The following is a 15,468-nucleotide window of genomic DNA, read 5'->3' on the forward strand; positions in this document are numbered from 1 at the left end:
TCCTTAAGGGGTTAAAGAGGTGATGAAATATATAATATAATTATTTAAATCTGTTTCTGGTTTTTAGATTTATTTGTACCAATGTATATTTCATTTGTTTGTCATACATCAATTGCAGAGATCACTGCACAGTAGTTCAATTGCACTTTAAAAAAATATTTTTTACATATTTTTTTCTGTATGTTTTGTCTAGTCTGCAATCATTTGTACACTCTTTTTGTGTGATTGTGTAGGTTATATTAATTTGAGTGCATTTTTGCTTTCTGATATAGTGCCATTTCTATATAGCACCGCCGCACAATTATCAGTGCTAATTCATATAGCACTCACATATATCTATTAGCCCTGCACAAGCAATATTTTTTTATATTCTAATTGTTATAGTATTCTTGTTATCCTTGTAATCTACTTACCTTCTTCGGTAATCATTTCCCATAAAAAGTTATGTTGTCTCCGTAAGTGTATATTTTTAGGATTGTAATTTCCGCAATAAGTCACATGACCTCCATAAGTGTATACCCCAGATGACCTTATTTATAATGTATATAAAATCACTTTGTAGCACCCTCTAGTGAGTGTTTGGGGAATAAAGATAGAAGCATAAGTGGGTATCATCCCTCGCTAAATGTTACACTGTTTCTGCAAGTGTATATCTGTTGGACTTTGTGATAGTACCATGATTAGTTTTCCGTAAGTAACGTATTTATCAGCGTATAACACGCACTTTTTAGGCAAAAATTTTTAGTCTAAAGTCTATCTGCGTGTTATACACCGATAAGCTGCTGCAGTTCAATGATTTAAAGCGGGCACTTTAAATCAATAAACTGCAGCGGCTTTGAAGGTGCCGAAACCTGCCGTCGCTACCTGCTTCTCTGCCCCTGCCTGTCCTGGGGTCTAGAGCCCTGCTGCCGGCCCTTCTCTCCCCCTGGCTATCGGTGCCGCTGCCCGTTCTCTCCTCCTGGCTATCGGCAGGCGCCGACAGACAGGGGGATAGAAGGGGCAGCGGCACCCATTGCCGGCGGCGCTGCCCCCTTGCCTCCCCATCCCCGGTTGCATAATTACCTGTTGCCGGGGTCGGGTTCTTGCTGCTTCAGGCCTCTGGTGTGCGTCCCCTGCGTCGTTGCTATGCGCTGCGAGACGCAATGACATCACTCGTCATTGCGCAGCGCCGTGCAGTGCATAGCAACAATGCAGGGGACGCACACCGGAGGCCTGAAGCAGCGCGGACCCGACCCCGGCTACAGGTAATTATACAACTGGGGATGGGGGAGGCAACGGGGCAATGGGTGCCGCTGCCCCTTCTCTCCCCCTGGCTATCGGCGCCGCTGCCCCATTGCCGGTGCCGCTTCTCTCCCCCTGGCTATCGGCGCCAGCAATGGGACGCCGGCACCGATAGTCAGGGGGAGAGAACGGGCAGCGGCGCAGATAGCCAGCGGGAGAGAAGCGGTGGCAGCAGGGCTCTAGACCCCAGGAAAGGCAGGGGGAGAGAAGCGGGCAGCGACGGCCTCTCCCCCCCCCCCTGCCTTTCCTGGGGGCTTCTGTGGGGTCAGAAACAGTGTATCGGGGGTATGCGCCTGCATACACACGCACCCTCATTTTACCAAGGATATTTGGGTAAAAAACTTTAACGCTATAGGCCGGTGCCTGGTATACCCCGATAAATATGGTATATTCCTGCACAATTTTATTTGTAATACATATTTTCAACCATTGCATATAAATTTAGGTACAATCTCCTGAAAAATGATCAATGGTTATTGATTGTTTTTACTTGTATCCTTTTGTACACCGTCTCCCCTTGAACTCCATTGTTCTTTTATACATGGTCTGTAAGAGCTCTTTCACTTTAATGTCAGTCCCCGTTAATTCATGCCCGTTCTCTTATCCGATCAAGCCTTTTGCGAACAGCTTGCAATTGGCTCTAAATAGATCACATTGATGTCAATGGGATTTATGTACAGTCCTTTGTCACAGTTATTTGTTTCTCCGCCAGAAATAATGAGTTAGAAACAGATATATGAAATTGAACACTGAAGTCTAAGGCAAACGAATGAGCATGTAATGTCATCTGTTTGTATCTGTTTTCACCCAGGTTTCTTTTTTTTTTTTTGTTTCACTGATGCCTTAAGTGGCAGCGCTTGTTTTGAAGCTGTGAGTGTCGGCTTCTACTGTCGGCCACACACTCACTGCTTATGCCAGTGTATCGCAGGTTTTCCGTGAGCTCCACTGAATGCTGGGTTTCTGCGGCATGAGAAGTGACTTCACTCCACACCCCCTCCATTAAGGATTGTGTAGAATGCCGGGTGCGGCATAGGTGCTGCATGGAGATTGAGGGAGGTTCCAGTGGCGGCATGCCTGCGATCAGACATCTTATCCCCTATCCCCTATAGATATGTGTGTAAAATAATGTTGTTGTGGTAGAAAAGATGTACAGTATAAAATATAGGCTAAATTCTTCTTTTATGGGTATATGTATCATAAAACACATATTGATAGAAGAAGAACTTCTGACTATATGTTATAAGGAGCAATATTTTACACACATATCCATTGTAAAACATCTTATCCCCTGTCCCCAGCGACAGGACCCCAGCGATCTCCAGGCCGGCAGCAGCTGAAACACAGGAGCTTGGAAATTCCTCGCTCATGATGTCGCACCACACCACCTTCATTCATGTCTATGGGAGGGGGTGTGCTGGCTAGTATGTAGCCATCACACCTTCTCCCATAAACATGAATAAGGGGGCTTGGAGTTTGTGTTTGCCATTCATCGGGCATGGACCAGAAGTTGGCTCCGTGCACCAAATGACAGGGGTGCCGCAAGGAGATCGCGGCGCCCAGCAATGGGACCCCGATGACTAGACATCTTATTCCCTATCCTTTGGATAGGGGATAAGATGTTTTCAGCGGGGCACCCCTTTAAGGACATATGTTTAACAAGAACATAATCCTTGTTATTATTATTACTATACTGACTGTTTTAGGTGGTCATTTTTTTTTTCTATCTTCATTTTACTTCATTTTATGTTATTTAATTATTCATATAATACTTTGGTGTGAGACTGCTGCAAGGGCCCTGTAGCAGATCTCTTGTCTATATAAAAAATGTATTTATTTTGAAATACCATTATTGTTACCATCTACTGGAAACTTATTTTTTTCAACCATTGATGTTCTTTTCTCTTCTTTTCTCTGTTTCTTTAAACCTACCTTTGAAGACTGTTTATCTTTTATTTTTTATACCTTAAATGTCACTTTGACAACAGCATCCAAAGAGTTAAAGAGGTTATCCAGGAAAAAACTTTTTTTTATATATCAACTGGCTCCAGAAAGTTAAACAGATTTGTAAATTATTTCTATAAAAAAATCGTAATCCTTTCAGTAAAACTCAAACAACTCAACTTCAGCAGCTGATAATTATTGAAAGGATTAATATTTTTTAATAGAAGTAATTTACAAATCTGTTTAACTTTCTGGAGTCAGTATTTTTCCTGGAATACACCTTTAAAATAGCTAGCACAGAGCAATTTCTGTAGTGGCCCTTGGCTGCTGAAAGCAGCTGGGTCCTGCCCGGTATAAAGTTGGCAATAATCCAATCCCACTCCATACACTGTTGATGGCCAAAGGATGAGTATATTTGTTGTGTTGTTAAAAGGTGAATGAGCATTTTTTGCAGATCCTCGTGCAAAGATAGGCTATTTCTTTCTTTCTTTTTATTTATTTTTTTTTTTTTGTGCTTCCTTATCTTGTGGTTTTCAATTCAAAATAACTTTGGTCTACCTGAAATTGTTTCTGATCACTAAAACACAACTGATTTTCATTACCAAGGAAAAAGGATTGGAGGAGCTCTACATAAATCAATAATCCTAAACCGAGGATACTGTGGTATACATCACCCAATGTGTCAAAAACTATATGAAACAAACCAAAAAATTGTAACAGTCCTACTAGGTTAAAGGATAGTTAAAGAGAGAATATGTCCTATTATAATTTAAGAAAATGTATTAAACAATAAATGATTTTTACTATGATGTCTTCTGCAGGGCCCTTGCATCAGACACATTACAGGTTTAAATAGATAAAATAGAGTAAGATAAAATTATACAAATATTCATAAAAATGCTCATATGGTAAAAATGCTCATATATTAAAACAGTAAATAAAAGATTATTCCCCAATTGGCAGACTGAGTATAATTGTTAAAAATGATGTCTCATTAGCAGTACTATGAGTAATGGATTACTGCCTTTCTGCAATACTGTAGCGTGATATAATAGTTCAAATAGAAAACTGTCTCTTATGAGAATGGCTTGGATGGCGCCGTGCCATACTATAAACATTGAGTGAGGCTGGTATAGACCAGATGGGTGTGCTCTGCAGCACTGTAGTTCCCCTGTTGGTTACAAGTGATGAGCGGCATAGGCCATATTCGAATTTGCGATTTTTTGCGAATATTCAGCATATATTTGCTAAGTTTGCATATTTGTAATATTCACAATTTTTTCTATGCGCGATAAAATGCGCATTCGCAAAAAATTTATGTGCATGTGCAATATCGCAAAATCTAGTAAGTTTATAGCAAGTATACCAGTACCTTGTATCACTTGTACCAGTACCTTGTACTTCTATCAAAATGATTCGCAGACACTTTGCGAGGAAGGAAGAAAGAATCCTCATCAGTGTAAGTATTTTTGCATTACACCATTGTATTACTTTTGTAGTTGTATTTTGCAAAATTATTATTATTATTTTTTTTTATTATTCGTTTTTATTGGGTTTTTCAAGAAAAGTACAAACAACCGTTGTGATACTGTAACAATAGTACACAATAATATAACATTAAAGCAGCGAAATCAACATTGGTGAATAATCACTTATTATCTTATCATTATTATGACAAGGACTATTAGATAAACATCATACTGAAAAGTAACTTGTGCAAGGCTGTGAATGATTATAATAGTATGCTCTATAGGTACATAGATATAGTTGTTTCTGGCCTATTAGTAAGTGTTGTTGTATCACACTACAGAGTTGAATTGTGTCTTCAGGCCGTACGGAGATACCAGCCAGTAGTGCCACTTAGAGAGATATTTATGGTAAGTGTCATTCCCAAAGGAAATCATTTTCTCATATGTACATGTAAGTCCAATTGCCGCAAGTAGGTCTTCTGAGTTCGGGACTTCGGCTGATTTCCAATTTCGGAGTAATACAGTTTTAGCAATTGCACATATTATACAAGTCAATGCCCTTCCTTTTAGAGGAATATTATCCACCCCTATCAAGAGGAGTACCAATTGGGGAGACCATAAGGTTGGCCAGGGGAATATTTCTCTCAACAGTTTCTTACAATGCAGCCAGTACTGTTGAATGCTAGGACACATCCACAATACATACAGCAGAGACCCTCTGCAACTACGATCTGGGGTGTAATACCATCTCACAGACTCAACATGTGAAGAACATTTTAAGTATAAGCGTGACATTTTAAAGGCTCCCTGCCATTCCTCTGCAGTAAATGAGGATTGTAGGTCCCTCTCTCAGCTTCTAAGAGGATGGGATTTTACAAAGGAGGTATGGTGTATTAAGGCATTATAGAAGGGCCTAAGGCCCCTGTGTGCCAGTGTTATATATAGGAAGGCAAGTCTATCCATCCTGAGACCTGACAATGACATCCCCTGCAATAAATGGCGTATTTGTAAGTATTTAAAGAAGTCAGTAGCAGGTAGGGAGAATTTAGTACAAATGTCCTGGAAGGTTAATAGTGTATTGTTGAGAAAAATATCTGCTATTGAAGCTATACCACTTGCTATCCAACCACTCATGTCATTTTGTGGTAGTCATGCATGAATGAGGGTTAATGAAAGACTTGAGATGTTGGGTATGGTACTCAAGTCAGATATTTTGTGAAATGAATGCCATGCCCCAAGTGCTGCTGTCAACGTTGGACCCAGGCCTCTAGGTAAAGGTAAGTTCCAAAACGATAAGTATAGTAGATCCTTCAACACATAAGGTGATGCTAAGGACTGTTCAAGATGTATCCAAGGTATGTCACTATCAGGTTGTACCCACCCCTTAAGCATATATACTAGTGTCGCTATGTAATATTGTTTTAGGTCTAGCATAGCCAATCCTCATGTGTCTCTAGTTTTTGTCATAATATGTCGTGCTATTCGTGGTTTCTTATAACCCCAGACAAACTGAGAAAGAATTGAGTGGGCCTTTGTGAAGAATTTGTCTGTCAGAGCAACAGGCAGGGTGCAATACAAATACAAAAATTTCGGGAGAACGAACATTTTAAAAGTGGCTATTCTGCCGGTCCATGAAATCTCACTTTTGAGAAATCCTCCAACTCCTTCTGCACTTCCTCCAGGAGGGAATCATAGTTTAGTTTGTATATTAAGGATGGAGATGCTGCTAATGTAAAGCCCAGATAATCAATCCCCTTATCTCTCCAGTCAAAAGGGTATGTGGATTTAAAAAGGGCAATTTGTTGTGGGTACATATTAATTGGGGAGGCCTGGGTCTTAGATGAGTTTAAATGGTAGTAGGAGAGTCTACCATAGTTGGAGATTATTTCCATCACTGCTTCCAACGACTTCTCTGGATCTGTTAGGGACAGAAAAACATTGTCTGCATAGAGAGAAATAGTATGTGTCCTTCCCCCTATTTCCACCCCTCTAATCCCCGGATCCCTTTGTATCGCTTGAGCCAAAGGCTCCATGGCCAATACAAATATGAGGGGGGACAGGGGGCACCCCTGTCTAGTGCCGTTTGTTAGGGAAAAACTATCCGATAATGCCCCATTCACAAAGGTCTTAGCAGTAGGATTATGATACAGCGACTCTATGGCCGTCACAATTGACCCCTCAAACCCCATATGTTGGAGGATGGAGAAGGCGAACGACCACCGAAGGCGGTCGAACGCCTTCTCCGCAACTAGGGCCAATGCCAACATGAGTGTCCCTCTAACGGAAACATGGTGTATTACTCCCAGCATCCTTCTGGTGTTGAAATATGTTTGTCTGGATGGGATTTATTTTTAGATTCCGTCTCCTGGATGGAACGCAGCAAGTCTGCAATATGTTTTTTTGTTTGTTTGTTTCTTTAGTATCACACCCTGCTTGATGAAAGAGCCTCTAATGCTAGCCTTGTGTGCATTACATAGTATACTGGGGTTGGGCGAAGAAGGTTATATTGGAAAAACTCAGTCAGATCTGAATTAATCTTTTCCCTGTACTGTGGTATCGAGAGTAGGTAGGAATTACTTCTCCAAATATATGTCTGGGTGGAATCATACTGCTCTGATATTGTCAAAGTTATAGCTGCATGACCTGTCCATTTGATCAAACCTATGGAAGATTCCTTCGCCAGTGACAACAGGGATCTGTCAATCAGTATAAGATCCATACTGGAGTAGACATTGTGTACCCCAGAAAGGAATGTGTAATCACGCTCCCCACCATGATGTATACGCCATATGTCATAATACTCCTCCTTCCACAGAGACGTCGCTAAGGATGGGGAGGATCTTATCACATGTGAAGTAGTATCTACCTGCGGAACAACATTCAAGTTATAGTCTCCACACATAATCACATGATCCTGTCTCATTGATCTAACCCTCCGAGCCACACTACGAAAGAAGGACAGTTGAGATGTATTGGGGGCATATAGCGATACAATTGTATATGTAACATTGTTAAGGGAGCATATCAATATATAGAACCGCCCTAGTGGGGCCATATGGTCTGCTATTTTAGATAATGTTACCATGTTTTTAATTAAAATTGCCACCCCTCTTGCTTTAGAATGATAGTGTGAGTGACAAATATGTGGGAATGCTCTGTGAGACAATTTGACGGCATCCTGTTGCAAAAGATGTGTCTCTTGAACACACTGTACATCACATTTTAACGCTTTTGCCTCCCTCCACAAATGTGCTCTACGCATAGAACTATTAAGGCCATTGGTATTGAGACTAGCAAACTGTAGTACCATTGTATAATAGTAAAAAATCATATACATTGTAAAATAGAACAAATCATGTATAAGAGACTTGGCACCTCCCAGCAAGGGCGCCTGCCCCTCTATAGACACAGCAATGCAATGAAAGAAATAGTCTGGACATACACCAACAAACATAAAAACAGACACATGAAACAAAAACAATGCATAACATATGCATAAACCTGTTGGTCAGATGAGTTGTGACAGGCCGAGGTCTGTCAAAGAACAGGGGGTAACTGTCCATGCTGGAGCCTATAGCAGCACGCACCGGAGAAACGTCAATCCGTTACACAGTTCTGCACCTTATAGCGTAATTCCGCCTGTAAGTTCAGCTTCAGCAAACTGTAGCCCATTCTTCTCTTAGTTTGAATGGGGGTTTGGCAGGTGGATCCGGAATTGCAATTTTTCAAGTGTTAAGGAGCTTCTTTCCTTCCTCTGCCGATCTAATTAGGTGATGTTCATTCTTGTAGTGAACTAGCAGACGCACCGGGAAACCCCACTTGTATGGTATCTTTGCCTGTCTCAGAGCACTTGTAATACAGGATAAGTCCCGGCGAAGCTGTAAAGTCACTGCTGATAGATCTGCAAATAGTAGTAAGCCATGATACAGGGCAGGGAGGCCCCCATTTTTCCTGGAGAAAGTCATGAGAGCTTCTTTCACTCTGAAGAAATGAACCCTCGCCAAAATAGTCCGGCAGGTGTCTGGGTCGTGGTACACGATGTGCACAATCTATTTCCAGGTCGCTATTAGAGCATTCAGGCAGGGTGGCTTTAATTCACATAAGCATGTATGTCCTGAGGCTGGACTGTTTCAGGCACTCCTCATAGCTTAATATTATTTCTCCTGACTCTGTCTTCAAGATCAGCCATTTTTGCTTTCAGAGTGAGTACTTCATCCTCTAATGTGTTGTGAGCATCTATTAACCCCTTCAGGACGGAGCCCATTTTGGCCTTAAGGACCGGAGCGTTTTTTGCACATCTGACCACTGTCACTTTAACCCCTTAAGGACACATGACGTTCTCATACGTCTCCATTTCCGAGTCCTTAAGGACACATGACGTATGAGAACGTCATGTGTTTTACCGGCCCCCCGCAACCATCTGGAGCGGAGCCGGTCCCCGATGCCTGCTGAAATCGTTCAGCAGGCATCGGGGCATATCGCCCAGGGGGGTCATTATGACCCCCCATGTCGGCGATGGCCGCAGATCGCTGGACAATTCAGTCCAGCGATCTGCGGCGGATTCCGGGTCAATCGGGTCTCCAGTGACCCGGTGACCCGGAATTATTGACTGATCGGGGCCGTCAGAGACGGCCCCGAACAGCCATAGCCAGCAGGGGTGAGGTGGCACTGGTGCCACCTCACGATCGCCCTGATTCGTCGGCCGGATTACCGGCCGACCAATCAGGGCGCCTGCTGCGGGTGTCACTCCCGCAACCCGCTCCGCCCCTCTTCCGGAGGACGTGAGCGGGTGCGGGACGTGCACCCCGGGTGCTGGGGACCCCGATCCCCGGCGCCCCTGTTGGGATCGGGGCCCCAGGAGCAGCGGCGGCGGCGGAGACGACGAGGGACTGACCTGGTGCGGCGAGGATCGTTGGAGGTGAGTGACAGCCTCCTGATGTTGCTTAGCAACAGCTCCCAGCATGCAACAAGGGCATGCTGGGAGCTGTAGTTATGCAACAGCAGGAGGCAGACCACCACAACTCCCAGCATGCCCTTATGGGCATGCTGGGACTTGTAGTTTTGCAACAGCTGGAGGCACATTCTTTCTATGGAAAAGTGTACCTTCAGCTGTTGTGTAACTACAACTCCCAGCTTGCACAATCAGCTAAAGTGCATGCTGGGAGTTGTAGTAGTGCATCTGGTGGTTGCATAACTACAACTCCCAGCATGCCCGTTGGCTGTCGGTGACTGCTGAGAGTTGTAGTTTTGCAACAGCTGAAGGCACACTGAGTTAAGTAGTAAACCAGTGTGTCTCCAGCTATTGCATAACTACAATCCCCAGCATCCCCAGCCAAAGTAGTATGCCTCCAGCTGTTGCATAACTACAACACCCAGCATGCCCTTCCGCTGTCCGTACATGCTGGGGGTTGTAGCTTTTGCAACAGCTGAAGGCACACTGGTTGCAAAACACTGAGTTTGTTACCAAACTCGGTGTTTCACAACCAGTGTGCCTCCAGCTGTTGCAAAACTACAACTCCCAGCATGCACTGATAGACCGTACATGCTGGGAGTTGTAGTTTTGCAACAGCTGGATGTTCCCCCCCCAATGTGAACGTACAGGGTACACTCACATGGGCGGAGGATTACGGTTAGTATCCGGCTGCAAGTTTGAGGTGCGGCAAAATTTCTGCAGCAGCTCAAACTGCCAGCGAGAAACTACTGTGAACCCCCCGCCCGTGTGACTGTACCCTAAAAACACTACACTACACTAACACACAATAAAATAAAAAGTAAAAAACACTACGTATACACATACCCCTATACAACCCCCCTCCCCAATAAAAATGAAAATGTCTGGTACGCCACTGTTTCCAAAACGGAGCCTCCAGCGGTTGCAAAACTACAACTCCCAGCATGCACTGATAGACCGTACATGCTGGGAGTTGTAGTTTTGCAACAGCTGGATGTTCCCCCCCCAATGTGAACGTACAGGGTACACTCACATGGGCGGAGGATTACGGTTAGTATCCGGCTGCAAGTTTGAGGTGCGGCAAAATTTCTGCAGCAGCTCAAACTGCCAGCGAGAAACTACTGTGAACCCCCCGCCCGTGTGACTGTACCCTAAAAACACTACACTACACTAACACACAATAAAATAAAAAGTAAAAAACACTACGTATACACATACCCCTATACAACCCCCCTCCCCAATAAAAATGAAAATGTCTGGTACGCCACTGTTTCCAAAACGGAGCCTCCAGCGGTTGCAAAACTACAACTCCCAGCATGCACTGATAGACCGTACATGCTGGGAGTTGCAGTTTTGCAACAGCTGGATGTTCCCCCCCCCCCCCCAATGTGAACGTACAGGGTACACTCACATGGGCGGAGGATTACAGTAAGTATCCGGCTGCAAGTTTGAGCTGCGTCAAATTTTCTGCCGTAGCTCAAACTGCCAGCGAGAAACTACTGTGAACCCCCCGTCCATGCGACTGTACCCTAAAAACACTACACTACACTAACACAAAATAAAATAAAAAGTAAAAAACACTACATATACACATACCCCTATACAACCCCCCTCCCCAATAAAAATGAAAAACGTCTGGTACGCCACTGTTTCCAAAACGGAGCCTCCAGCTGTTGCAAAACAACTACTCCCAGTATTGCCAGATAGCCGTTGACTGTCCAGGCATGCTGGGAGTTTTACAACAGCTGGAGGCACCCTGTTTGGGAATCACTGGCGTAGAATACCCCTATGTCCACCCCTATGCAAGTCCCTAATTTAGGCCTCAAATGCGCATGGCGCTCTCACTTTGGAGCCCTGTCGTATTTCAAGGCAACAGTTTAGGGCCACATATGGGGTATCGCCGTACTCGGGAGAAATTGGGCTTCAAATTTTGGGGGGTATTTTCTGCTATTACCCTTTTAAAAAATGTAAAATTTTTGGGAAAACAAGCATTTTAGGTAAAAAAAAATATATATTTTTTTACATATGCAAAAGTCGTGAAACACCTGTAGGGTATTAAGGTTCAAATTACCCCTTGTTACGTTCCCCAAGGGGTCTAGTTTCCAAAATGGTATGCCATGTGTTTTTTTTTTGCTGTCCTGGCACCATAGGGGGTTCCTAAATGCGGCATGCCCCCAGAGCAAAATTCGCTTTCAAAAAGCCAAATGTGACTCCTTCTCTTCTGAGACCTGTAGTGCGCCAGCAGAGCACTTTTCACACCCATATGGGGTGTTTTCTGAATCGGGAGAAATTGGGCTTCAAATTTTGGGGGGTATTTTCTGCTATTACCCCTTTTAAAATTGTAAAAATTTTGGGAAACCAAGCATTTTAGGTAAAAAAAATATATATTTTTTTACATATGCAAAAGTCGTGAAACACCTGTAGGGTATTAAGGTTCACATTACCCCTTGTTACGTTCCCCGAGGGGTCTAGTTTCCAAAATGGTATGCCATGTGTTTTTTTTTGCTGTTCTGGCACCATAGGGGCTTCCTAAATGCGGCATGCCCCCAGAGCAAAATTTGCTTTCAAAAAGCCAAATGTTACTCCTTCTCTTCTGAGACCTGTAGTGCGCCAGCAGAGCACTTTTCACCCCCATATGGGGTGTTTTCTGAATCGGGAGAAATTGGGCTTCAAATTTTGGGGGGTATTTTCCGCTATTACCCTTTTTAAAAATGTAAACATTTTGGGAAAACAAGCATTTTAGGTAAAAAAAAAATTTTTTTTTTACATATGCAAAAGTCGTGAAACACCTGTAGGGCATTAAGGTTCACGTTACACCTTGTTACGTTCCCCAAGGGGTCTAGTTTCCAAAATGGTATGCCATGTGGTTTTTTTTTTGCTGTTCTGGCACAATAGGGGCTTCCTAAATGCGGCATGCCCCCAGAGCAAAATTTGCTTTCAAAAAGCCAAATGTGACTCCTTCTCTTCTGAGACCTGTAGTGCACCAGCAGAGCACTTTTCACCCCCATGCGAGGTGTTTTCTGTATCGAAAGAAATTGGGCTTCAAATTTTGGGGGGTATTTTCTGCTATTACCCTTTTTAAAAATGTAAAATTTTTGGGAAACCAAGCATTTTAGGTAAAAAAAATATATATTTTTTTTACATATGCAAAAGTCGTGAATCACCTGTGGGGTATTAAGGTTCACTTTACCCCTTGTTACGTTCCCTGAGGGGTCTAGTTTCCAAAATCGTATGCCATGTGTTTTTTTTTGCTGTCCTGGCACCATAGGGGCTTCCTAAATGCGGCATGCCCCCCAAAAACCATTTGTCGCTCCTTCCCTTCTGAGCCCTCTACTGCGCCCGCCGAACAATTAACATAGACATATGAGGTATGTGCTTACTCGAGAGAAATTGGGTTTCAAATACAAGTAAAAATTTTCTCCTTTTTATCCCTTGCAAAAATTCAAAAATTGGGTCTACTAGAACATGCGAGTGTAAAAAATGAAGATTTTGAATTTTCTCCTTCACTTTGCTGCTATTCCTGTGAAACACCTAAAGGGTTAATACACTTACTGAATGTTTTTTTGAATACTTTAGGGGGTGTAGTTTTTATAATGGGGTCTTTTATGGGGTATTTCTAATATGAAGACCCTTCAAATCCACTTCAAAACTGAACTGGTCCCTGAAAAATAGTGAGTTTGAAAATTTTGTGAAAAATTTCAAAATTGCTACTGAACTTTGAAGCCCTATGGTGTCTTCCAAAAGTAAAAACTCATAAATTTTATGATGCAAACATAAAGTAGACATATTGTATATGTGAACCCCAAAAAAATATATTTTGAATATCCATTTTCCTTACAAGCAGAGAGCTTCAAAGTTAGAAAAATGCAAAATTTTCATTTTTTTCATCAAATTTTGGGATTTTTCACCAAGAAAGGATGCAAGTTACCATTAAATTTTACCACTAAGTTAAAGTAGAATATGTCACGAAAAAACAATCTCGGAATCAGAATGATAACTAAAAGCATTCCAGAGTTATTAATGTTTAAAGTGACAGTGGTCAGAATTGCAAAAAACGCTCCGGTCCTTAAGGTATAAAATGGCCTGGTCCTTAAGGGGTTAAACATTAATAACTCTGGAATGCTTTTAGTTATCATTCTGATTCCGAGATTGTTTTTTCGTGACATATTCTACTTTAACATAGTGGTAAATTTTTGTCGATACTTGCATCCTTTCTTGGTGAAAAATCCGTAAATTTGATGAAAAATTAGAAAATTTTGAATTTTTCTAACTTTGAAGCTCTCTGCTTGTAAGGAAAATGGATATTACGAATAAATTTTTTTTTGGTTCACATATACAATATGTCTACTTTATGTTTGCATCATAAAATTGACGTGTTTTTACTTTTGGAAGACACCAGAGGGCTTCAACGGTCAGCAGCAATTTTCCGATTTTTCACAAAATTTTCAAACTCTGTATTTTTCAGGGACCAGTTCAGGTTTGAAGTGGATTTGAAGGGTCTTCATATTAGAAATACCCCATAAATGACCCCATTATAAAAACTACACCCCCCAAAGTATTCAAAATGACATTCAGTCAGCGTTTTAACCCTTTAGGTGTTTCACACGAATAGCAGCAAAGAGAAGGAGAAAATTCACAATCTTCTTTTTTTACACTCACATGTTCTTGTAGACCCAATTTTTGAATTTTTACAAGGGGTAAAATGACAAAATTTTTACTTGTATTTGTAGCCCAATTTCTCTCGAGTAAGGACATACCTCATATGTCTATGTAAAGTGTTCGGCGGGCGCAGTAGAGGGCTCAGAAGGGAAGGAGCGACAAGGGGATTTTGGAGAGTACGTTTTTCTGAAATGGTTTTTGGGGGGCATGTTACCTTTAGGAAGCCCTTATGGTGCCAGAACAGCAAAAAAAAAACCCCATATGGCATACCATTTTGGAAACTAGACCCCTCGGGGAATGTAACATGGGATAAAGTGAACCTTAATACCCCACAGGTGTTTCACGACTTTTGCAAATGTAAAAAAAATAATAATAATTTTACCTAAAATGCTTGTTTTCCCAAAAAATTTTTATTTTTAAAAAGGGTAATAGCAGAAAATACCCCTAAAAATTTGAAGCCCAATTTCTCCCGATTCAGAAAACACCCCATATGGGGGTGAAACGTGCTCTGCTGGCGCACTACAGGTCTCGGAAGAGAAGGAGTCACATTTGGCTTTTTGAACGCAAATTTTTCTCTGGGGGCATGCCGCATTTAGGAAGCCCCTATGGTGCCAGGACAGAAAAAAAAAACCCACATGGCATACCATTTTGGAAACTAGACCCCTCGGGGAACGTAACAAGGGGTTAAGTGAACCTTTATACCCCACAGGTGTTTCACGACTTTTGCATATGTAAAAAAAAAAAATTTTTTTACCTAAAATGCTTGTTTTCCCAAAAATTTTTTATTTTTAAAAAGGGTAAAAGCAGAAAATACCCCCCAAAATTTGTAACACAATTTCTCCCGAGTACGGCGATACCCCATATGTGACCCTAAACTGTTGCCTTGAAATACGACGGGGCTCCAAAGTGAGAGCGCCATGCGCATTTGAGGCCTAAATTAGGGATTGCATAGGGGTGGACCAGGGGCGGACATATCACTTGTTCAGCCGGTTCGGCCGCACAGGGGCCCAGCGTGTTAGGGGGCCCCCTAGTAGCCCAGGTCACAGCCTGGGCCTCACAGTCTGGGCCCCTGCAGGGCCCCCTGCCAGTACTTCATACTAAATGCTGCAGCAACAGGTCCCGGACCTGCCGCTGACAGCAGTAATTTACCTCGGCCGGGCGAGAGGA

Source organism: Hyla sarda, chromosome 7, assembly GCF_029499605.1.
Source record: "Hyla sarda isolate aHylSar1 chromosome 7, aHylSar1.hap1, whole genome shotgun sequence".
NCBI classification, from domain to species: domain Eukaryota; kingdom Metazoa; phylum Chordata; class Amphibia; order Anura; family Hylidae; genus Hyla; species Hyla sarda.